At 44.9% G+C, this 24,045-nt stretch overlaps 1 protein-coding gene across 5 annotated transcripts in view; it reads left to right on the forward strand.

Moving 5' to 3' along the window:
* The window catches only part of znf536 (zinc finger protein 536), a 402,786-nt gene that overhangs the window by 41,350 nt on the left and 337,391 nt on the right, over positions 1–24,045 (forward strand). For 3 of the 5 annotated variants that reach the window (XM_061813494.1, XM_061813493.1, XM_061813503.1), the window contains one exon: positions 18,461–18,529. The exons of 1 other annotated variant lie outside the window; for it this stretch is intronic. The gene's annotated coding sequence lies outside the window, so the exon portion shown is untranslated. Of the gene's footprint in view, positions 1–8,784; positions 8,876–18,460; positions 18,530–24,045 lie in introns of all 5 variants that reach the window. One more of the 5 variants, XM_061813495.1, reaches the window with a different exon arrangement.

The following is a 24,045-nucleotide window of genomic DNA, read 5'->3' on the forward strand; positions in this document are numbered from 1 at the left end:
GATTTGCTCTTATGACGGGGGAGCAATTGCGTCGTAAATCGAACGGGTGGGGGGGGGGGGTGAGAAACGCAGTCTGTACCATAAGTAGCTTGTGTTGTTTGTTCATCATCATAACTTTTCACGTTTATTGGGGGAAATCATTTTGATTTGGGGGATTCTTCCATCAAAGGTAGGAGAAAAATCTGAAAAATTTGTTTCGCTAGCATAATTTTGGCTGATCCTGCTGGAGCCCAAACTGTCTTTTTATAGCTCACACTTACGTGTCATTCGTGTTGACATATATCATACAATATTGAGATAATTAAATGATATGCATGTATTTAACTTTTGTCCGACACCGCCCGTAAAGACAATTTTTTTTGTTGTTGTTGTAAATTTGGCTTCAAATAATACATATGTCATAAAACCGTAGTCATGCTTGTTAAGAGTAGCATACATAGGAAGTCTGCTAGCCTGTTTCCCGGGTTTGGTCATGTGACATTGCACATGTTTTAGATCAGGGCTCGGCAACCTTTTTGAGGCTGAGGGCGACTTCCTGAGCACCGATCGCATGAAGGGCTGCGTGACCAGTCAAATATTTTCATTTTAATTTATTGTAGTAAATGACATTACAGGTATTTTAAAATTTTAATTCACGTAAGCCAGTCAAATTCAGAATTTAAGGCACAAATAATGGTAACAATTTGTGGCCTATGGTATTTTTCGAACATACCTCGCGGGCGCCTTATGTGGTCCTCGCGGGCTACCATTCGCCCGCGGGCACCGCGTTGGTGACCCCTGTTGTAGATCGTTCATGATGTGCAGGCCATGTACAGTATGTGTGGAGGCCATTTCCTGTTTTGCGGGAGGCAGCATTTTTGGCAAATCTGGGCCAGGGTTGAATGCTTACACTGTAAAGAAAATACCGAGGTGAAATTCTGTGGACATGGCTAACAAACAGGATGCGTGGATTAGTGGCAAAAACCTACCCCTGAAATCAAAACCGGACGGCATCCATGATGTTGGCTGGAACGGAGGGCAAGTCTACGCCCTGCAACCGGAAGATCGCCCGTTGATCGCCTTGCCTGAGCATGTGTGGTGTTATCGGGCAAGGCACTTAACCCACATTGGCGGTGGTCGGAGTGGCTGTAGGCGCAGAATGGCAGCCACATGCCCGCCAGACTACCCCAGGGCAACAAGGACTGGACCTTACCACCACGTGTGACTGAATAGTGAATGAATATTGCGCGCATTTGTCAAGTGTCTAGAAAATTGCTCTATCGGTGGCTCGAGGCAGAAGGCGGGATACACCCTGAACTCCATCCCTCCATTTTCTGAACCGCTTATCCTCACAAGGGTCGTTGGAGTGCTGGAGCCTATCCCAGCTGTCATCGGTCAGGAGGCGGGGTACACCCTGGACTGGTTGCCAGCCAATCGCAGGGCACATAGGAACAGACAACAACTTGCACTCACAATCTCACCGACGGGGCAATTTAGACTCTCCATTTAATGCAGATTTATGGGATGTGGGCCGAAAGCGGAGTGCCCTGAGAAAACGTGCAAACCCCATGATTTCCAGGACTGATCCAGGACCAGTGGACACAATTGGGTGGACTTGTCTCACAAGACCAGGACCCGCAAAAAGTTGGACAGGAATTAAGCAATTCTGTTTTGAAGCAGGCATTCGCGGCAGTTCCAGGGCATCGGCGTCAAAGTCGGATGATCATTTTGAGGCTTCGCCGTGGAAAAGGGGAGTGCGAGGGCCCATTCGTTGCCGCTTGCACCTTTTTAATTATGAAAATTTCCCCCAAACATTTTGGTTGAATTCCAACATTCCTTGTATGTCACAGTATGCTAAATAATATTTCTGTCAAACTGCGTGCATACTCTACTGTACAAGGTCATTAAAACACCAAAGCTAGCAGGGGATTAAGCGGATTTTTCTCTCTAATATGAATATGTACATTTTTAGAATATGTGTGTGTACTTTTTCCCGAGGCACGCGCGCACACACACACACTCCAGTAGTCTCCAGTGGCGCCTGTGAGGAGTTTAAAGAGAGAACATTACGACTAAAACACAGATTTACTCAACACGTTTACACCAGAGAGTGTCAGACGTGGAATACACCCGCGGGTGCTAGCTAGCATGTGTGCGCGCGCGCTTACTTTCGCTTATCCACACACACCTTTGGCTTCCCAGGACGCCTCCCCTCCATTAAAGAGCGCTTTGAAGACAATGGAGGTGCGCACCGACTGATCAAGGCGCCTTTATCCCTCCCAGCACATCTATTAGCGCAGCCGGCTAGCATTAGCGTCATTATCCGCCACCTATTACGGCGAGTCGCGAGGAAGGCGGTGCGGGGCCCGGGCGGCATAAACAAATCTATTATTGGTGATGAATTGCACAATAACACTGCATAATGGCGCGGCCGCGCCGCCGCCACTATACTGCTCAAGGTGTTCAAAACTGTACGCAAAATAAATAAAAGTCCAAGGTTTGAATAGCAAGTCTGTTAGATCTTTGTTATTGTTATTATATACCGCAAAGGGCTAACGTTTGATCACACGTGGTCACCGGCTAATGCTAACGCTAAACAGACTAACGAGCTTCACTCATCTCTGCTCAAAGCGACGGCGGGACATTTGTCTTCATTACTGTTTCCTGCCATCCTACGAGAATTTTATTGTTCTTTAGCACACATTACCGCAGAGAATTGCCGACTCATTTTTATGCAACGCGAGCTATTATTTGGAATGTATTTGCTTATCACGTCTTCACGCCAAAATGCTACCACTTCTTGTGGTTTTAAATAATAATGACGGTCAGACGTGTGCCACTGTCCCTAACAGTAGATGGCGCAAGCAAAAAAGCTCGTCAGTTCTTCTTCAGCCACTTGTCTGGTACTGTATGACCGTTTCCGATTGAGGCTGCTTCAAAACCGAATGCCCGTGTCCCGACGCTGTTCAATTTCCGCCATACCTTCTTGAGACTTTTTCGTCCATCCGGTTAAGACGGCTTTACCCACCCAGTTTCGTGTTATTACGTGAAACTGGTGTCAGGGGCAAAGCAAAAATGTCCAGAATTCTCCAAAGGCTCATCAAATTCTGATGTCACGCTCCGCTCACATTGCATGACGTCGGCAAAAAACGTCTTCATTAATCTGTCTTGGAAACCTAATATGAAATTGGGCTCGTCTGGACAAATTCTCTTCAAGGAGTTTGTCAACGTCTGACCCCGATAATTTCGCCAAAATGTCTGTTTTCAACTACAATGAGAAGACTTTGGGGCGTCTGTGATTGGGAGTTTTTTTTTTTTTAATGTCCTTTTCTGATTGACTTGTGCACCCAATTTTGTGAGGGATGCTCCACGTGTGTGTTTTTTTTGTTGTTGTTGTTGTTGTTTTTAATTGCAAGGCGGCGACACGGTGGATCAGCTGGAAAAGTGTTGGCCTCACAGTTCTGAGGTCCTGGATTCAATCCCGGAACCGCCTGTGTGGAGTTTGCATGTTCTCCACTGTGCCTGCGTGGCTTTTCTCAGGGCACTCCTCTTCTGGCCCACATCCCAAAAATCTGCATTAATTGGAGACTCTAAATTGCCCCGTCGGTGTGATTGCGACTGCGGATGTTTGTCTCAATGTGCCCTGCGATCGGCTGGCAACCTCCTGCCCGTTGACAGCTGGGATAGGCTCCAGCACTCCCCGCGACCCTCGTGAGGATAAGCGGTGAAGAAAACGGATGGATGGAAATTGCAGTAATCCTCAAAATGATCAAACTTTGCTCATGCGCTGCCCACATTACTTGTCTGAAGTAAAAAATGTTGGTAATTGATCATCGTCCATCCATTTCAGGTACATGCTTCCAATTGGGACTCATTTGGGCCAACGACCTCCTTGCCGTTGGTCAAGTTCTGAGCGTAGAAGTCACCTGAAAAACAAAGTCATTGACTTCCTCGATTTCGGACTTTTTTTTTTTTTTTTTAGACCTCTTACGATAGAAGAAGAATGTTTATTGTCATGAGATGGACGCATTTACGCAATGATTTTTTTATTTAATTCTCGAGAATCCTCAAAATGTTCATCAAACTTTGATGCCATGCTCCAAATTTTTCCGACTTTCCAGGGGATGCGGCAGAGGATTTTTGCCCCAAATCCCAGGTTCGAACTATAAAAGCCAACTCTCTGTTTCTGTTTCCGTTTGGGGCGTGGTTCCCTGATTTTTTTTTTTTTTTCTACCCATCCTGTTACGTCAGACGTCTCGAGCCAACTTCGTGTCCGTAGTTCAAATTCGTGTTAGGGGCAATTTTCTCTGAACTTTATACAACCAACTATGTTTTGTAGTGGACGTATGTATGTAGTACGTACGTAAACGCACACGTTACACACACTTGCAAAAATTGATGCGTTTCCGATCATGTTGAGGCTTAAAGGTAAAATGATGTGGCCGGTATACGATTCTCGACTCGGTCGTGACATTCTTTGCTTATTTTTACAAGCGTCAGGTTTTCGTAGCGTAACAATAGCAGCTAGCTTCTAGCCACTAGTTGCAAGCTGCTGCTGTCAGCGCATTTGATTGGTTTCCATCAACTTGTCTATCCATCACAAGTTATGAAAGTTCATTTATCAGCTTGTCTCACACACACACACACACACACTGACATAATAAGTTATGACAAGCTCATCACCTCTTCAGCCGCACAACACACACACACACACAAGCGTAATATATTTAACGGGATGGTTTGGTCATCAAATATCCAAATGACGGTGTCTGGCGTGACCTTTTATTGTCTTCTATTTGAGGAAAAACGTAGTGGAAGGCTGCCTGAGTGTGTGGTGATTGGCGGTGAATGCAAAGCGACTGACTGACTCATGAATGCCCGAGCGGCTCATTGACTCTCGTTAGCGGGAATAGAAAATATGAACACTTACCAAGCATCACTTGAGTCTTTGAAGGTAACGTGGGTTTATGTGTGTGTGTGTGTGTGTTTGGAGGTGACATGCAAGTGTGTATTTACAGATGATCATGTATTCTTTCTACAACACGACAGACTGCCGTGCAACTTGCTGTAAAAATGCTGAAAAAAGCCCAATACGAATCATGTCATAGGAAAAGAAATGCAACTGTTCATTTATATTGTTATTATTCATAGGTGACACATCTGCAAAGTGTTGGCCGCACAGTTCTGAGGACGTGGGTTCAAATTCTGCCTAATGACAGCTGGGATTGGCTCCCATCCTGAACTGGTGTCCAGCCAATCACAGGGCAGATGGAGACAGACAACAGTCGCACTCACAATCGCACCTCGGCGCAATTTTGAGTAATTAATGTTCGTAAATGTTGCATGTTGTTGGGATGTGGGAGGAAACAGGAATGCCCGAAGAAAACCCACGCAGGCACGGGGTGAACACACAAATTCCACACAGCTGGATTCGGGATTGAACTCCGGACCTCAGAACTGTGAGGCCAACACTTAACAGCTGTGCCACTGTACCGCCTGGACGGATGTATTATTAATAATATAAAATAACTTGCAGTTTTCTTCCTATTTCAGGATTTATATTGGGCTTTTACAGTATTTTCTTTCAATTGTAGAGCAGTCTGTTGTTGTGTGGTAGAATAAAAATACATGATCATATGTAAAAAGATGAACACACTTGTGTGTTACCTCTTGATACGGTGGTTGGGAAACTAACCCAAACTCAGAATGAATGGATCCATGTGGTAGCCACAAGAGGGGGACATCTTCAAGCGAGATGAACTAGGCGGGGTTGGCTCTAAAGGGAGTGGTTGGCTGTTTTAATTGCCTCTCCGTGTCTGAATGCTTTCCGGAAGGCAGTTGAGAGACTTCGATTCACCCCAAATTTCAGATGAACTCCCATGGATTATTGTATTCTGTTGTTTGTACCGGAATCCAACCTTTCAGCAGCGTTTTTCAACAGGTAGGTGGATGACTTCAAATGCTTGGGGTCAACAATAGGGAGCAACGGAGAGTGTGGTAAGGAAGCGAAGAGACGGGTCCAGGCGGGGTGGAACAGTTGGCGGAAGGTGTCTGGTGTTCTATGTGACGGAAGAATCTCCGGTGAAACAACAGGAAGCAGAACTGGAGGCAGCACAAATGAAGATGTTGAGGTTCTCGCTTGGTGTGAACCGGTTGGATGGGATTAGAAACGAGCTCATTAGAGGGACAACCAAGGTTGGATGTTTTAGAGACAAGGCTCGAGAGAGCAGACTTCGATGGTTTGGACATGTCCGGAGACCAGAGAGTCTGAGGATGGAGGTGCCAGGCGAAAGAGCGAGAGAGAGAAGATTGATGGATGTTGTGAGGGGAGACATGAGGGCACTTGGGGTGTTGAGAGAGGAAGATGCACGAGAGAGGCTTAGATAGTAAAAGATGACACGCTGTGGCGACCCCTAACGGGACAAGCCGAAAGGAAAAGAAGAAGAAGAATTTGTGGAAGAGCCTCTCGCCAATCTGATCTGTGAAATTCAGGTTTGTACACCACTGTAATGACGAACTGACGGTGTTGCATCACTTCTGGATTTGGGAGGAGATTGAGGAGAACATGAAAATGAGGTGGTGACTCTTGAACTCGTCATCAATTAATAAGGAGAAAAATGACAACACGTTGGAAGTCGGACAAGTTTAGGCACCTCACACTCCAACAGAGGAAGTAAACTGTTTTGTCATTGTGAGAAAAGATGATGTTCATCCAGGGAGTTGCGAACCCCGTGTATTAAAAAAAAAAAAAAAAAAAAGACGGTGACATTCAACTCGAGCCGTGCGGTGAGTCAACAGCTTTTAATTCAAGTGTTTGTCGGTCGGCAGAGAGAAAAATGCCACGTTGGGAGTTGGACATGTTTAGGTGCGTCACACTCCAAGCGCGTATGCGTATTTGAGTGATATACCCGTGGAGATGTGGAAGCATCCAGGAGACGTGGCTGTGGAGGTTTGTTCAACGGGAAGCTCGTGGGTGAGAAGACGCCTGAGGAATGGAGGAAAAGTGTGATGGGCCCCATTTTTAGGAACGAGGTAAAGTGGAAAGTGCTTTGGGAAACGTAGAGGAATAAAGTTGATGAGCCATACAAGGAAAGTATGAACTAGACTCAGGAGAGAAGTACTTGTGAGCAATCGTATGGTTTCATGCCGAGAAAGACTACCCCAGATGCATTATTTGGCTTGAGGGTGTTGACAGAGAAGTTCAGAAGAAGCTGCAGTACATGGTGTCTTTCTAGAGCTAGAGAAAACCAATCACGGAGTCCCAGAGAGGAACTGTGGTACTGCATTCGGAGGTCTGCAGTGGTAGAGGTGTATGTGACAGTAGTTAAAGGACGTGAATGAGGGCGGCAGAACAGTAGTGAGATGTGCTGTAGGCGTGACAGATGAGTTTAAGGGCAAGGTCGGAGTGCATCGGGGATCAGCTCTGAGCCCCTTCTTGTGGTGCGGTGGTGATGGATAGGTTGACAGAAGAGGTTAGACTGGAATCCCCGTGGACCCTGATGTGCACAGATGACATTGTGGTCTGCAGTGAAGGCAGGGAGGAGTGGAGGAGCAGTTAAGGTGGAGGCATGCGCTGGAAAGATTAGCCAAAGATAGGTGAGAGAAGTGGGGGGTGGGGCGTAGGGGGTAAGTGAGCACCCTCACCAGGGAGCCGTCCAGGAGGCATCCAAATCAGATGCCCCAGCCCACCTCATCTGGAGGAATAGGATTAGAAATGAGCTCACCAGCGGGACGGCCAAGGTTTGATAGAGCCGACATGGATGGTTTGGACACGTCCAGAGTGCAGAGAGAGTCAATAATTTTGTGGAACGGTGAGGAGGTTGAGAGATGGCTTGAGGGAAGACATGAGGGCAGTCTCAGATGTTCGCCGGCTTCATTCAAGATCGAGAACTGAGGAAGACTCGTGCCAAAGGTATGCCCGGAAGCCGTTTGAGCAGTTCTTCACGCTCTTTGTCCTCACTAGTAAGACAATCCAGCACACAAGCAGAATGAATTGTGACCTACCTGCCTATAAGCTGCGACATTTTTTACACGCTTTCAACCCTGCGGTTTATGCGGTGATGCGGCTAATTTGTGCATTTGTTTTCTAACGGCCGCAAGGGGGCACTCGAGCGGAAAAGGTAAGGGTGAGAGTGGTGGATCATATATGCCGAGGAGGTGACTTTTACCGCCGGGCTAGCGTCTTACTGCCGTGTCTCCATGATTTTTTTTACCGATGTTTTTTTTTCCATCCAAGCTTTTATCTCAGTTAGACTTGACTATTGTAATGGTCTTCTGACTGGGCGCCCCAAAAAGAGCATTAAACAGCTGCAGCTCATCCAGAATGCTGGTTCTGACCAGAACAAAGCGGTCAGAGCATGGGGCTAGCACTAGCGCTAGCGTTAAACTCTGTGTACCGTCTTTCTTTCAATCTGGGTTTCAATGTGGGCACTTGCGACTTTTACACAGCTGCGGCGCATGCGTGTACCAAATATTTCCTTTCCGAATGTACGTATAACCAGGTGCGCTCTGTGGGTCAGGAATTACAGTACTTGTCATTTTCGACCCCTGAAAAGAAAAGAAGAAGTTGATATAAGCACAGGATTTGTCTTTAGCTGTTTGTGCATGGAAAAATGAGGACCGGCAGGTGGGGGGGGAAAAAAAAAAAAAAAAAAAAGCCACATACTTCCAACCTGAGCTTTGCGCTGAGTCAGCGTCGCTCTCAGCACGTTTCTTAGTTTTATAGCTGTAAATAAATGATTTTTGCCTTCCTTTTATTGGTTTTCTCACTCTCTTTTTCATTGTTTTACCATTTCACTATTGCAGGGGTAAATCCGACCCGGCGCTTGCGTCACAGCACAAATAGGACTTCGACCCAAATGGGGGTGGGCGAAGATCTATTAATAACCGTCAAAAAGTAAGCCTAAAACGTATGCGTCGTCTTTATCGGGAGCCTTGAATGTTTCTAAGCCTCGAACTATCGAATAAGTGCCGGTGTTCACAGCATTAACGGGATACTTTAAGTACTTGTAAGAGCATAGTAGTTGTACTTTATTACTTCCCACCCCTGCAAGAGCGTATTGTGTGTGCGTCCTCGCAGCTCATCAGGGGCGTGAAAAGGTTGCCGGCTGAATGCAAGGCGAGAATCAAAGAGAGATTACACGTCTGACCATGTATCATCCGCGATATATTGAACGTCGCCTTTTGTGCACTTCTGAGGGCGCCATTGTGCGACGCCTCAAAGAGCGCGCGGGCTCAACTCCATGACTAATCTGTCCCCCCCGCTCGCATTATTTTATTCAATCTGCCGCGTGCACTTTTTTTTTATTTTTTTTTTTACGCCGCCGACATTTTGTCTGCAAGTTGGCCGCCGAATGGACAATTTAAGGATGTTTAAAAGCCGGCGCTCGCACCAAAGAAGACGACCACCCCCCCCCCCCACCTCCCAAAAAAAGAGAGCAGCGCTTTGTTTCAGCTCATCACCGACGCTCAGAATGTTTCATTCTCGTTTCATTCTTTTTGCCTTTTCGCCGAGCGAACAGGAAACATTTGATAAGGCCTCACTGACACACTTTACACACACTTTACTACACACGCACTTGACTTTGACTCCCGAGGAAAGAAGAAGAAAAAAAAAAATCCACTCGAGGGAGAACAAAAGACGAGTCGACCATCCGAGGAAACTGCTCTGCTGGATGTCAGTCCAAAAAGCGTTCCGAGGGGGAAGCGCTTCTGTTTACGCTGGAGCGGAATACGGTGAACCCCCTGCCCCGCTTTAGCGCTGTCTTTACCCCTTTGAGACACTGTAAACAAATTTAAATTCATTAAAACTCCCTTTAGCTTCCTAAAACACGCAAATTCATTATTTGTTCTCAAGAGTGTCAGAAATAGATACATATCACATCACTTTGAGGAAAGGAAAAGAAGCCTCAAACTGTACTTTCTTCAAGATCTCGTTGTCGCTCCCAGATGAAGTTTACTGTCAAATGGGCACGTAAAACAAAAAGGATGATACATTCTTCTTCTTTTCCTTTCGGCTTGTCCCGTTGGGGGTCGCCGCAGCGTGTCGTCTTTTTCCGTCTTAGCCTATCTCCTGCGTCTTCCTCTCGAACCCCAACTGCCTTCGTGTCTTCCCTCACCACATCCGCAAACCTTCTCTCTGGTCTTCCTCTCTTCCCTGGTAGCTCCATCCTTACCAGCCTCTGAACATGTCCAAACCATCGCAGTCTGCTCTCTCTAACCTTGTCTCCAAAACATCCAACTTTGGCTGTCCCTCTAATGAGCTCATTTCTAATCCTATCCAAGCGGGAACCTCAACATCTTCATCTCTGCGCCCTCCAGTTCTGCTTCCTGTCGTTTCTTCAGAGCCATCGTCTCTCATCCGTACATCATGGCCGACCTCACCACTGTTTTCTAAACTTTGCCCTTCATCCTAGCGGAGACTCTTCTGTCACATAGAACACCAGACACCTTCCGCCAACCGTTCCCACCCCGCTTGGACCCGTTTCTTCACTTCTTCACCAAATGCCATAGACAGGCTAATGAAAATGAGCATGCATTTCATGTAATTGTTAACCTTTTAAAACAACTGGTAGTTGGAACAGTGATGCATTCAAACAAAGCGTGCGATGATAATCGCGGATGAGGACCAAGACTGGTGTCACAAAACCTTTACTTCAAATACAAACGACAGATTTTCCTCTTCGATGTGTAGTCTAAAGAACTTTCCATCTCTCTCCGACACGTCCTCACTGAGAGGAGCCAGGAGGGCTTCCCCTCACAGCCTACAACGAGGCGCTCCAAAACCACGCCACGCCGTCTGAAAGGAAGATTTTGAGGGCGTAATCGTAGCTCGCGACTGGAGCCAACTGCGGAACTGAACAAACCAGGAAGCTGTCACGTGACACGCGAGCAGCATTCATAATATGCTGGCCGCAAAGTGTACCTAATCAAGTGTCCCGCGCTATGTCTGACAGCTGACACGGTCGCTAATTACAAGCGTCCAGATCGGCCGAGCGCGCCCGCCATCCATCAGGCCGACGACCGAAGACGCGTGCGGCCAGATGGCGTCAAATGTAAAAAAAGAATGAAAAATGACGACGGCGTGAAAAGGAGGCGAGGGGTTAAGGGAGGAAGAGGAGGGTGCGGAGGAAGACGACGACATATTGCCGCGCATTATCGCGAAGGGCACATGGCGGATTAAGGCCGCCGCCGTTTGACGCCATCTTTTGTGCTTTCCGCGCACTTCAAACGGGCTCGGCGCTCAAAGCCTAATTAAGCGGCGTAATTGCGGCGGATGAGGCGGCCGTGGTGGTCTCGTGCGAGGTGGACTGCTTTGCTCCACCGGCGCCTCATCCCCCGTCTTCGTCTTCGTCCTCGTCCGCGTCCTCGTTGAGGCTGATAGATGCTAATTGATCACAATACGCGTGTGTCTGGGTGTTTATCTGTCCATTTGGCGTGGAAAGAAGTAGTAGAAGAAGAGGCTGCATAACAGGAACATTACGCTTATGTTTGCTGATAAGTGAAAATATGACAGCAATGTTCATATTTTTCAAATTGGTCATCTCATCACACCAAACAAAAAAGTTGTCACGCGGATCTTAATTCTCAGGCCTGGTTAGATTTTATTCCTCTCCCAGCAACTTCAAAAATTAATTTTTTTTAAAAAAAATATTCTCAGTGCAACCTTTTTTTTTTCTTTTTTTTTTTCATTCAGCAGAGGGAGCTTCCACATTTCTTCAAATCTGTTCTCGTTATTCATTTGCACATTTCAGTGGCCCGACACAAAAGAAGTGAATGCAGTGGTGAAATATGAAATAATGCTAATCTAATAGTTAACCCAGCAAAGTGTCGAGCAGGCTTTGTGGTGCGCGCAGGTGAACGCCAAATGCTGTATTTTTTGTGGACTTACTGGTTAAATCCATACCCCGTCAACTCATCCGGTTTAGTCGGAGTTCATACGGATTTTGTGGTGATTCTTACGTATGCGGCCGTTTATCGCAAATCATACGGATTCTGAACACACTACAGCAATGCCACCAAATAGACTTTGATAATTAGACATTAACTTGGGATATTACCATTATGGAGCTCTACAATAAAAATCATTGAAAAACTTTGTGTTTTTTCCCTCCGTTATTTTGACGTATAATTTGCTTCGGTATGTTCTAAGGATTTTTTTTTTTACTCTCTATAAGGATTTTTTTGGGGAGTCTATACAGGTTGGCGCTACGAAAAGTTGACAGATATGTAAATCAAGCAAAGGCAGGTTAGACCGCAAGTTTCTGCAAGATGGCATCCATGCGCTGTATTACAAAAAGGGGTCTTCAGCACTGCAGATGGTTCTACAGCCACCAATCAAAGCGGCTCCTCTGGTTCCCTTTAAATGCTTGGCAGTCTTGCACGGCGACGCCCGTGCGGAAGAGGACCTTGTGTAATCTCAGCCATTGGTACACCGTCACGGTTCTTAGCTGGTGTGGCAGCAGACTTTGTGAGCGGTTACCCTTATTAAATACAGACGACTTCAGTTCAATCATAATTTCGAGGTTTTCGTTGAAATACGTCATTCATCCAGCAAAGATTTTCCCTCAGGCAGGAGGCTGCGGTCCATTCGGACCAGAACCTCCCTCCACATGGACATCTTCAGACTCAGGGACACTGACACAAAAATTGCAAGCCGCCTATGTTTTGTCAACAGATTTAAGATTTAAGTTCTCTTGTTCAAGTCATGTTTTTATGCGAAGCGGATTTTTTTTTTTTTTTGTAAGTGACCTCCCAGCTGTCGGTGTACTTTGCGTCTTAGAGCGACCGCAGGTTGAGAGCAAAAAATGCACGCAAAAAACCCCAAAACAAAAGACGTGGTCATAGTTCAAAAAGTCGACCTTGATCCTGGAATACTGGTCCGGTCGTCCTTCTCTTGTCCCCCCCCCACCTGATTTCCTCCCGTCCTCATTTATTCTTCATGTACCGGGTGACCCTCCTCAATTCATCCCTGCGCCCCCCGTCATTGATTCATTTTCCTGATGTCGTCTCCATGTTCTTGTTCCTGAAGCACCTCCTGGAAAGCCTCCACGTTTTCGCTTCTCATGTCCTCCTCGTCCTCATCATTTACTCCTCCTTTCATCCCTTTCTCCTCCTTTCGTCCTCCTCGCGTGGGTCCATCCATCCTCCTTGAAAGTCGTGTCCCTTATTGCACCCTTCATTGAAACGTTTGATTGGCAGGCGCCACGTGTCTTTGAACAACAAACATGTTCTTTTATTTTTGGCGCGCATGCAAATAAAGCAAAAGCGAGCGTCGGCGAGGGAGCAACGAGCGGGATGGAAACATCAAGAAAAGGATCGTGGGGGGGGGGGGGGGCGCGGAGACGTCGTTTGCTTGGGCCGACGCCAGCCGACCGACGAGCGAGTCTGTTTGGAGCGGAAAGCGGGAAACGCGGAAATAGCTTCTTTAACTACTTGATGGCGCTTGGAACGCGGCCGGGCCTCCCCGCAGACGCCCGCGGCCGAGCAATTTGCCTCAGAGCAGGTGCGCCTTCTAACGCCTCATCCTCCTCATCCTCAGGTCGACCGCTTTAGTCTGTCTAATTAAAGTCACAATACGATGTTAATTAGCCAGCAAGGTCACCTCCCTCGTGCGACTGCCGCAACAATGGCGGCCCGCTGCTTTCTGTGGTTTGCGAATCAAAGGGAAAGGAATCGAGTCGGAAGAAAGAACGCAAGAAGGAGCGGGCGGAGGAGGGAAAGTCGACGAGGAGGAGAGGAAGGAGGGAAAGGAGGAGACGGCAGATGAAGGGGAAGTCGGAGGACAGACATTTGGAAAAGAAGGAGGTGGCAAGGGAAGAAGAGAACGAAGCGGAGGAGGAGGAGGAGCACTTGAAAGAGGAATGGAGAGGAAGACGGAGGAATGGAAGGTGGCGGTGAGGGACGAGCAAGAAGAAGATGAGCGGCAGGAAAGGAAGGAGGAAGAGGTTGTGGAGGAGCAAATTAGGAGCCGGAAGTAGGAGGAGAAAAATACTTTTTCAAAATAGACCGACGGAAGATGGATTTCAAAGCACTTTCCAGGAATGTTTTTGATCCACTGGTGTTACCAACACCGCGGTTAAAGTTAGCTTACCGACGATCCGCTTTCTTTCGAGTTGCCGGTTTCAGAGAATTGAGGACCGCAGAATTTGCACGGCGCAGTTTTTTTTTTGTTTGTTTGTTTTACATACGAAGTCTCTGTGGCTGCGGAAGCCACATTTATCATCAGTGCCGCTCTCAACAAAAAAATCCACCGTCCGGCAGACAAGACCAGGACCCTCAGAATGTGCTTGTCAAGACCAGAACCGCTCTTGAGTGTTGCGGCACTCCGTCCTCCTCTCAGGCGACAGCACTTTCCTTGGTGGAGTGAAGAGTTCCGAACCGTCTTGCGCTCGATGTTATCGTCCGAGCGTCAGCGACTTACCAGGAGCACCAGCGCTTAAAAAGTTGGAATTTCCTGAGCGTGAGTGAAGGCCTCCTCCTCCTCTTGCTCCTCTCCTCCACTCCTTCTCCTCCTCCTCCTCCTCCTCGTCGCGCTTCTTCTCCCGCTCACCTGCCGCGTGTCAAACGCGTTAGAAATCCCCGCTAATGCCAGTTAGCCGGGAACGCCGTTTGGCTTTCAGCCGCGACAACTTTTCTCCCGTCACCCCCGAGCCCTCCCGCCTTTCCCCGTCGTGAGAGGGGAAAAGTAGCGAGACGTGTTTTGACGTTCTTTTTACATTTTGAGCTCATTAAATCCCGGGATCTGTCGCACTTCTACCTGGATTTCTTTTAACGGATAGATAAGCCAAATTAATATGAGGAAGTCGCCAGAGAGGCTTTGGAGCGCCGGCTCTTATCCGCCCGCCGCGCTTCCGACTGCGTCTCCTCGGGCACGATATCGTTGACGTTCCCGATAGCCTTTCGCCCGGCCAGGTGAAGTGTTTTAATTAAAAGCACCGTCAAGGAATGGGGAGCGTGCCGGATTGCAAGGGGGTGGAAAAATCATTTTAGCTCGAGAAAAAAAAAAAAGTGTCATTGTTACAAAAAAAAAAAAAAAAAAAGGTGGCATTGTTCACGCCTGGTCTGCCTCACAGTTCTGAGGACCTGGATCTGAGGTTGACTGCAGACTTTCAATTGCCCGTAGGTGTAAATGATTTTTTTGCGATTGGCCCTTGACGAATTCAGGGTGTACCCCGGCTCTCGCCCAAAAGGTAGCTGGAATCGCTCCACCGTACTTGTGACCCACGTCAGGGTAAGTGGTATGGAAAGTGGATGGACGCTGCAAGAAACTAATAGTGCCAGAAAAAATATAGTTTCTGCTGATCGAGCTCGTTAAAAAACAAGCACTTCTGAGACAAAGTGCAGTACAGAAATGAAAGTCAAACATGAAACAAAGTTAAAAACAATCAAGCGCTAAAACGGGGCCAGAGTCCCATGCTGAGGGACTCTTTCCTCATTTTATGAGAAAAGATTAAACGTTAGAAATAACATCCATCCATCCATGTATCTTCTTCCGTTTATCTGGGGGTCCTCAGCCACTTTGTTCAACTGCGGAGCCGCTGCCGGGCCAGCTAAGAGCCAAAGTCTCTCCGGCGTATCCTGGGTCATGCCTGGTGGGACCTTTGCCAGGGACGGGTCCGGGGGCATCCGAAACAGATCCCTGAGCCATCTCATCAGGATTCTCTCGAGGCGGAGGAGCAGCGGCTCGACTAGGGCAGAGTCCGGACACCCTGCAGAGGGAATGTTTTGGTGCCGTGTGTATCCATGAGCCACGTCGTTGGACTTGGAAATCGAGAGTTATGGCTCAGCTTCTTCTTCATTGGTAGAGACCAATAAAAAGTTTGCATCACTGCAGACGTTGCGCCGGTTCGCCTTTTCAAATCCCGGGACACTCTTCCCTCGCTCCTGAACAAGAGACCCCGAGATACTTGGACTCATCCCCTTCACCCTTGTCCGACCGAGGACCATGGTCTCAGATTTGGAGTTGCTGATTCTCATCGGGGCCACTTGACACTCAGCTGTGAACTGCTTGAATGAGTTCACAATGAGATCACAGCTTGATGAAGCCATCAGAACCACATCATCCGCAAAAACCAAAGACACGATACTGTACAGAGGTCCCCAAACTCCGTTCCTTCAGTGTCTTGGCTGCGCCTAGAAATTCTGTCCATAAAAGTTATGAACAGAATCGGTGACAAAGGGGCAGCATTGGCGGAGTCCAACCCTCCTTGCTGCCAATGTGGACTCGTCTCTGAAAAAGTCATAAAGCGAGTGAATGACCAGCATCAGGAAGTCAGGTACCCACAAGACCCGGCAACGGACACGGGCGACCGCCTTCTGCAGGTCCGCAAGACAGAAGTGGACTGGTTGGGCGCGCTCCCATGCACCCTCGAGGACCCCGCTGAGGTTCGAGAGCTGGTTCACTGTTTCACGCCCAGGACGGAAACCGCACTGATCCTCTTTCCACCAATCGTGTCGCCTGTCATCTCAAAAACTCAAGTGGGGGAAAAAAAAAACAAAAGGAGGCATATTTTCAAGAGGGAAAGTAGAAATAATAATTAAAAAAAAAAAACGAGACGTGTGCATGACTGCAGGCGACTGTCAGAGTTTTGTCAAATGTGAATCAGCGCACTGCTGACACCATTTAAAGTGCGCCTGGTTCACACTAAATCGAGCTCAGATGTTCTTGTAGGATATTTTTTGTGTTTGTTTCTGGCGGAATTAGTAGTATTTTGCCAGTTATGCAAACTTAGCTTATTAGCATTAGCATATGCTGATATTTCCTCAACGGAGCTGTGATGTTGTAGTTGGCTTTTTGGTTGTGTCTGTATATTGCAGGTAACAATTGTGAAAAATCAAATTTATTTGACATCACAAAACCTGGCGTTTGAACACTGGTGTGGGGATTTTTTACATCTACTTTATATTGTAGTAATAATAGAAATAATAGCAATGCATACGTAGCGTATCATGATAATAATGCTCGTAGTATTTGTAAGAGCACATAGTAAACACAAGCTGTTGTAAATCAATCTTTGCGATATGGCTGTAAACTTTCCGCAATAAACTGCCAGCTTTCTTCGCTGCCACATTTACATAATATCCACGTGCGCGCGCACACGTACACACGCGCACACAGTGAGTGGGAAATAAGAAATGTATTTGTGCGTTTTGGCCCCAGTCAAAGATAATACAATTCCTCTTTTCTTATTTCTTTACAATACATCTTTTCGCTCGCCCGCCAAATTCATTTTCTAATGGAAATATTTGTTTTGTAAATCAAATATGTATTATGCGTGGAATGCAAAACACAAATTAAATTATGTTAATGAAATGAAAGAGATATGAAATGCATATTTCATGGACACGCCGGCGACGTGCGGATAAAAATCTGCGGGAAAAAGGCTCACAATCTCATTGGGAGGAAGACATGTTGGCGCGGCAGATAGCGCCTCATTAAAGCGCTCGCTGCTTAGTATACGTACACTTTATATACGCCTGGATGGTAAATAATAAGCGCGCGGGAAGACGAGCGGCCAATAATGAAATAGTGTCTTTAATAGCGCCGCCATTGATGTCAGCACAAAAGGGGGATATTGGAAACGTGCTGAAAAGCCTTGCATATTCAAATGCTGCTGAGTCAGGGCCCCGATCATACAGATATTAGCAATAGGCGGCAAATTCTGCTGACCTCACGCAAAAAAAAAAAAAAAAAAAAAACAACAACCCAAAAAAAGTGCTTTAAATGTTATATCGCGTACGCTTAATGAATAATTGATTGTGTTGTGGGCCCGTTAATAAACGCTAAGAATAGACAAACAAAGCAACCCCGTCGGCTTCCCCGCATCCACGCGCCGACGCTGGTACATAATCGACGTCATCGCGAGAGAACAAACGTGGACACGGTCAACTCCTTGCGGCGTGCGGCAGATGTTTAAATGATAGTATTTGTTGTTATTTATTTATTAATTATATATATATTTTTTTTTTACGCAGTCCAGATTTTGAGATTTTCTGCGAGGCGGCGCTGAGCTCTGCTGGAAGATGAGCAGCGAAATGAGCGCGTTTCGCTGCCAGCCCAGTTTGCGTATTTTCACGTTTCCCGGTCGTTCACCAACACAAGTTTCTTCTGTCACGCTACAAGCGCAAAGCTTGCTGCTTTTTCTCTGGTTCACAACGTGAGTTGGTTTCACCCAAAATACCAATTTCCGATGCAAGAGCGGAGAAAACGTCAAGCAGGAGAGTGAATGTAACGCTATATTTTTTGCTTTTGTAACATCTCACACTCCAGCGAAAACTAAAACGTGGCTAACAGCAAAATTTATTTACAAATAGTTTATAGCGGCATATTCTGTGGATTGACCCGTTTTTTTTCGAGATTGTTTTTTTTTTTTTTTTTTCGCTTTGCTTTTTATATTATGATATTAGCTTTTTATCCCTACTAATTCCAGACTTTTTTTTTTCTTCCCCCTCCAATGCAACGGCCATCACCGATTCCCAGCCTTTGGTTACTTGCAATCTGCTCCACTCTTGTGAGCGTCGACGACTCCCCGCTTGACTCAAGTTGAATGTAAGTACCGTATTTTTCCCCACTGCAAGGCGCACGGCATTATAAGGCGCACCCCCAATGAATGGCCTATTTTCAAACTTTTTTTTTCATATATAAGGCGCACGGCATAATAAGGCGCATAGAATAGACGCTACAGTAGAGGCTGGGGTTACGTTATGCATCCGTCACATGGAGATGCGCTAAAGGCTCGATCTTAATCCATATATAAGGCGCACCGTCGGCTTTTGACAAAAAGTCTTTTAAGTGCAGAAAATACGGTATGTTTTTTTTTTTCTACGTGGCGTTGGCAATTCGCCCCATGCACTCAGTCATCTTATTCTCAGAATGGCGACACCCTAGAGTCGATGTAAATCTTCCGTTGGGAGTGTCTAACTTGCAATGTTTTGGCATTTTTTTTCCTTCACAATTGATGGAAGAAGTTAAGATTCTCTACTCAAAATCTGTGCTGATCTCAAATCCGCCGTCTGCAGACATCTCTTAGTCATTACAGGAGTTTGCAAAGGTGGAGTTCGCAGACAAGCTGGGCTACAAACCCCCTTCCACACCAATACATTTGCTGTTGGTAGTAAAACACGGTAGTGAATGACTTGAGAGCAAGAAGAAGAGGCAGCGAAGGCCACTTACTTACTCAACTCCGGAAATCTTGGCCGTTTTCCCAGAGAAGAGAAAATAAATTCCTTAGTCTTGTTGTACGCTCTGAACAAAACACTGATGCTAATATCTGTTGGCCAGTCTCTGGCAGTTTGCGTGATCCAATACGATATCAGCTTCAAGCTGGTGAATTTTTTGTCAGCGCGTTGGCTCAAACATTTCGACGTTGAAGTGTGCGGCGTTTTGTTTGTCTCACTTTCAAGTGGGAGCGACAAACCGACTTTGCTAACAAGCATTTTGTGTCGACTTGAAATCTGACCTCACTTCCCGTGTTCGCCAGTTTTCGTTCTGAGCTGAGCGCTCGCGCACACGTCGGAAGTCGCGTGTGATCTCAATGTGACTCCTTGTGCTTTATCTCATTATGAATAATCAGATGAACATTTTTAATTGTGTTTTAGATAATTGTCATTCTTTGCCTTTCCTGACGCAGCAAAGCATCATGGGAATGACAACCTGCTTGCGCGAGTCCTCTTAAATACCTGAGATTTTGCCTCGCGAATAATTATCCATGATGTAAGAAAAATAATCTCTTCCAATCAAATGTGCAGCAATGGTTTGAAAATGTAAAAATGTCACGCAAGCTATAGTAAAGGCATTATAAAGTACTTTAATACTTTTTATTCAGTGAGCTCCTAATGTTTTCCCAGGGGGGAAAAAATGGAATCTTCCATCCGCCCATTTTCTTACCGCTTCTCTGGGTCAGGTCAGGTCACGTGGCGGGGGAAGTACCCGCGTATTCCAACTTTAAAAAACATGTTTTTTCTTGTAATTTTGTTGTTTTTGTCCTTGTAGTTTCCAAAAAATAATTAAACCTGACTGCAAATATTCTGGTAATGTTTATGATACTATATCATAATAATATGCCATTTAATAAAAAAGGGAAGTAATTTTCAAAAGGGAAAAAAGTTGATATTCTATCCATCCGTTCCTTTTCTTAGTCGCTTATCCTCACGTGGGTCACGGGAGTGTAGGAGCCTATCCCAGCAAACTTCAGGCAGGCGGTGGGATACACCCTGGACTGGTCGCTAGCCAATCGCCAAACAACCACTCACACTCAAATTCACACCTACGGGCAATTTATAATTTCCAATGCATGTTTTTGGGATGTGGGAGGAAAGCGTAGTGCCCACCCGGAGAAAAGCCACTCAGGCACGGGGAGAACACGCAAACTCCACACAGGCGGGGGCCTGGATTTGAACCCTGGACCTCAGAACTGCGAGGCAGACACGCTAACCAGTTGCTCTAACCAGTTGGTCCACCGTGCTGCCAGTTATGAGCTCAGAAAAATATATTTTATGTGGAGTCATAAATTCAGAAAAAAAAATGTATGACAAGAAAAAAAATGAAACTTAAAAAAAGGTAATAGCAGGAGAATTACGATTATATTTGTAACATTATGAGAAATGTACTAAAATGGAATTTGACTTGGGAATATAGACAAATTATGTGAAGGAAAACAAACTTAAAACAAAATTTATTGTTCAAAAAAATGTCAAAACAAAAAGTTGTGTATACTGAGTAAAAGTGTTTTACAAGAGTAGAATTGTCAATGTGAAATCATTCAGAAAGAGTCAGAAAAACGTCAAGATTTGACCATAAAAAAGTTACATTAGTCCTTAAAAGAAGTTACTTACATTGCAAAAGAGTCATTTATTTTATCAGATAAGTTTGAATATTATTGGAAAAAAATGTACAATTTTACAAAACATAGTCAGTGTATTTCCTCCCAAAAGTACATTTTTTTTTTTTTTTTTTTTTTTTATCAGCACGGTTGTAATAGTCATTTCTCACAGATGATGCAGATACAGATCATTCCCCCCCCCCCCCCCCCCCCCAGTTGATACTCCAATGATTTTTCTGCTCTATTAACATTTTCCTCCCATCAATTGATCCACTTCTTTCGCCATATTATGACTTTTTTTTCTTTTTTTCTTGTAAAACCGATTCGAACGACAGCGGCCAAAGATATAAAAACAGCGCGAGCGTCCATCTTGTGCGCGTGGCGGCTCCGAGCTTGTTTGTTAACACCGGGCCGCAGAGAGAGAGAGAGAGAGAGAGAGAGAGAGAGAGAGAGAGAGAAATAGAAAGAAAGAAAAAAAAAAAAATCAATCTATGGCAGCTGATATGAAAAGATGGCTTCTCGGCGGGAGCATTCAGCTCTCGTGTGCCGAGTGTGCAAATCAATTCAAACGCACACAAAGAGCAAACACCACAAACGCCACAATAGGAAATTGAAGCCCCCCCGCACCTATTTTAAATATGCCACCACATATTTGTTTTGTGGATTAGCAATGTGAAATGAAATCTCAACAGTTACTTAAAATATTATGCAAAAGATATTTCCTCTTTTTTTTTTTTTTTTTATGTGATTCCTCGGCTCTGTTGCCTTTTCGTACCTTCCCTCCCCCGCGACCCCTTTTCTCTCTTTAGATATACGTATTCATCCACCCGTTTTCTTTGCCGCTTATCCTCAGGAGGGTCGCGGGGAGTGCCGGAGCCTATCCCGCCTGTCAATGGGCAGGAGGCGGGGTACGCCCTGAACTGGTCGCCGGCCAATCGCAGGGCACATGGAGACAAACAGGCGCACTTCGAATCACACCTAGGGGCAATTTAATGTTGCGTTTTTTTGGGATGTGGGGGGAAACCGGAGGGCCCACCCGGAGAAATCCACACAGGCGGGCCCGGGATTTAAACCCCGGTTAGGGTTAGGTGAGGCCAACACAATACGGCTGCGCCACCGTGCCGCCATAACTCGTTAAAAAAAAAAAAAAAAAAAAAAGTAAAAGTTGTCAATTAACAAAAGTTGTATTTTAACCAAAGTTGTAATATTGGAAGAAATATTTTCCAACATTATAATCATTTTCATTTTATTTTGTGAGTGTACATTTGTAACGGTCAAATAATATTAGGAGAAAAGTTGTAATACGACTAACTTAAAGGTGTAAAGTGTTGATATCACAAGAAATAAAATTGTACGCTGCAAGAATTTTATGACATTAAATTCAGAAAATTACCAGATTATTATGTATTTTTGGTTTGTTTTTAAATTTTCATGTGTGGAAGTAACCAGGATTTGAATTGAAAATGCCACTGAAAATTTGATGTTGTAAAATTCACATTATTTCAAAACTGATCTGATTTTCAATAGGTTTGTTTCAGTTGAACTTTTCAGTGTTAACAAATTTGCCGTTGAAAGAACATTCAATCTTTAAAATTCAAACCCAATATTTTCAGTCTCCTGAGATTCAACTCGTTGTCTGAAATTCAAAGTCTGAATTCAGTGGTAAGAAAGCGGCAGGGTTACTTCAGGTCAGCACCCAACAGCCGGCCAATCCGGTTTTGCTTTCTTAGTCACGTGACTAAGTGGCATCTTTAATTCAAATCCTGGTGGCACATATTTACTTCCATATCATGCTACAGAGGAAAAATTGAAGAAAGGAGGAGCTCGTGTTCTACAGAGGTGTTTTTTTTTTTTTTTTTTGTCGCCTGTCATCGAGCGCTTCCCGTCACGGAGTCTGTCGCACGACGGCTCCCTTCGCCCGGTTTCGGTCGCCATCTGGCCCACGCCCACCTGACGGATCCGGACAACGAGTCCCCAAACCCAGACTTTTTTTTTTTTTTTTTTTTTTTGCGTCACACCTGCAACTCATGCCTACAAGCCTTTTTCTAGTTATTGGCGGCGGCGGCGAATAATGATGTCGTCCGGCAAGCGCTGCAGCCAATCACAAGCCAGAAGAAAATCATGAATGGAAAAAGACACATTGACACCATGAAAGGAGGCTGCCAATCAAATGTGGGCATTTTAATGTATACTGTACATTTTTATATTAAAAATACATACTATGAATGAAAAGCATTCCAGCCATTAAAATTCTAATAAATAATAATAATCACAATTAATTAAGACATTTCATAAAATATCAAATTCAAACAGTTTATAGATTAAAAATACATTTATGAATTGAAATGAATTCAAATATTTTATAAAGAAAAAATCCAAAATGCAATGAAAGTATAAAATCCCACTCATTACTTAATTAAAATAAATAAAATTAAATAATATTCATAAAACAAAACATCAAACTGAAGCTTTTTATGTACATTGTTTTTAAAAGAAAAGTAAAAATTGTGGGAAAATCCAAACGAGTAAAAATTATAAAAACAATTTTAAAAGCCCCATAATCCCTAAAAAATTATAGATTTTACAAAATAATAGCAATAAAACATTTTAAAAATAAAAATACATGGCAAAACGACAAATAAATTTGGCGTTTCAAAAATGTACATTGATATAAATTACAAGCAAGGAATTATACAACCCATAAAAAATGCAAGCGTAAACATTCATTCATTTAAAAAAAAATATTGGAAATTTAAACCAAAATGGAAATTTTAAAGTTCCAAAACTTAAAAAAAAAAAAAATACTCTCCAGCATGAGGGGCCCTTTCAAGGCATCTAATAGTCAAAAAAAAACAAATAACCACATGCAACTCTGCAACATGTTGACGTTTACATCACAATTAAAAATGAAAATGCACGTGGACGCATTTTTCGCTTAAATTTTGGACAAAATTTGTGCAACGTATGATCATTTTTTCAAATGTTATTTTGGGGGCGGCGAGGCTTCAAGATTTGCTTGCCTGTTAGCATGTTTGTCAACATTGTCACTGGAAAAATGAACAACATGTTTACTTATCTTGTCAACGGCAATTTGAATCCGACTTCACGCTTGTACAGTATATGTCGGTATGTAAATGGACGTTCGGGACGATTAAATGTATCCCGAACATGTATTTTTATGCTTGATCCCGGTCCAATCCTCGGGGAACAAAACGACATCGCCAGCTGCCGATTGCGCCCCCCC

This window comes from Syngnathoides biaculeatus, chromosome 3 (assembly GCF_019802595.1).
Source record: "Syngnathoides biaculeatus isolate LvHL_M chromosome 3, ASM1980259v1, whole genome shotgun sequence".
Lineage (NCBI taxonomy): Eukaryota > Metazoa > Chordata > Actinopteri > Syngnathiformes > Syngnathidae > Syngnathoides > Syngnathoides biaculeatus.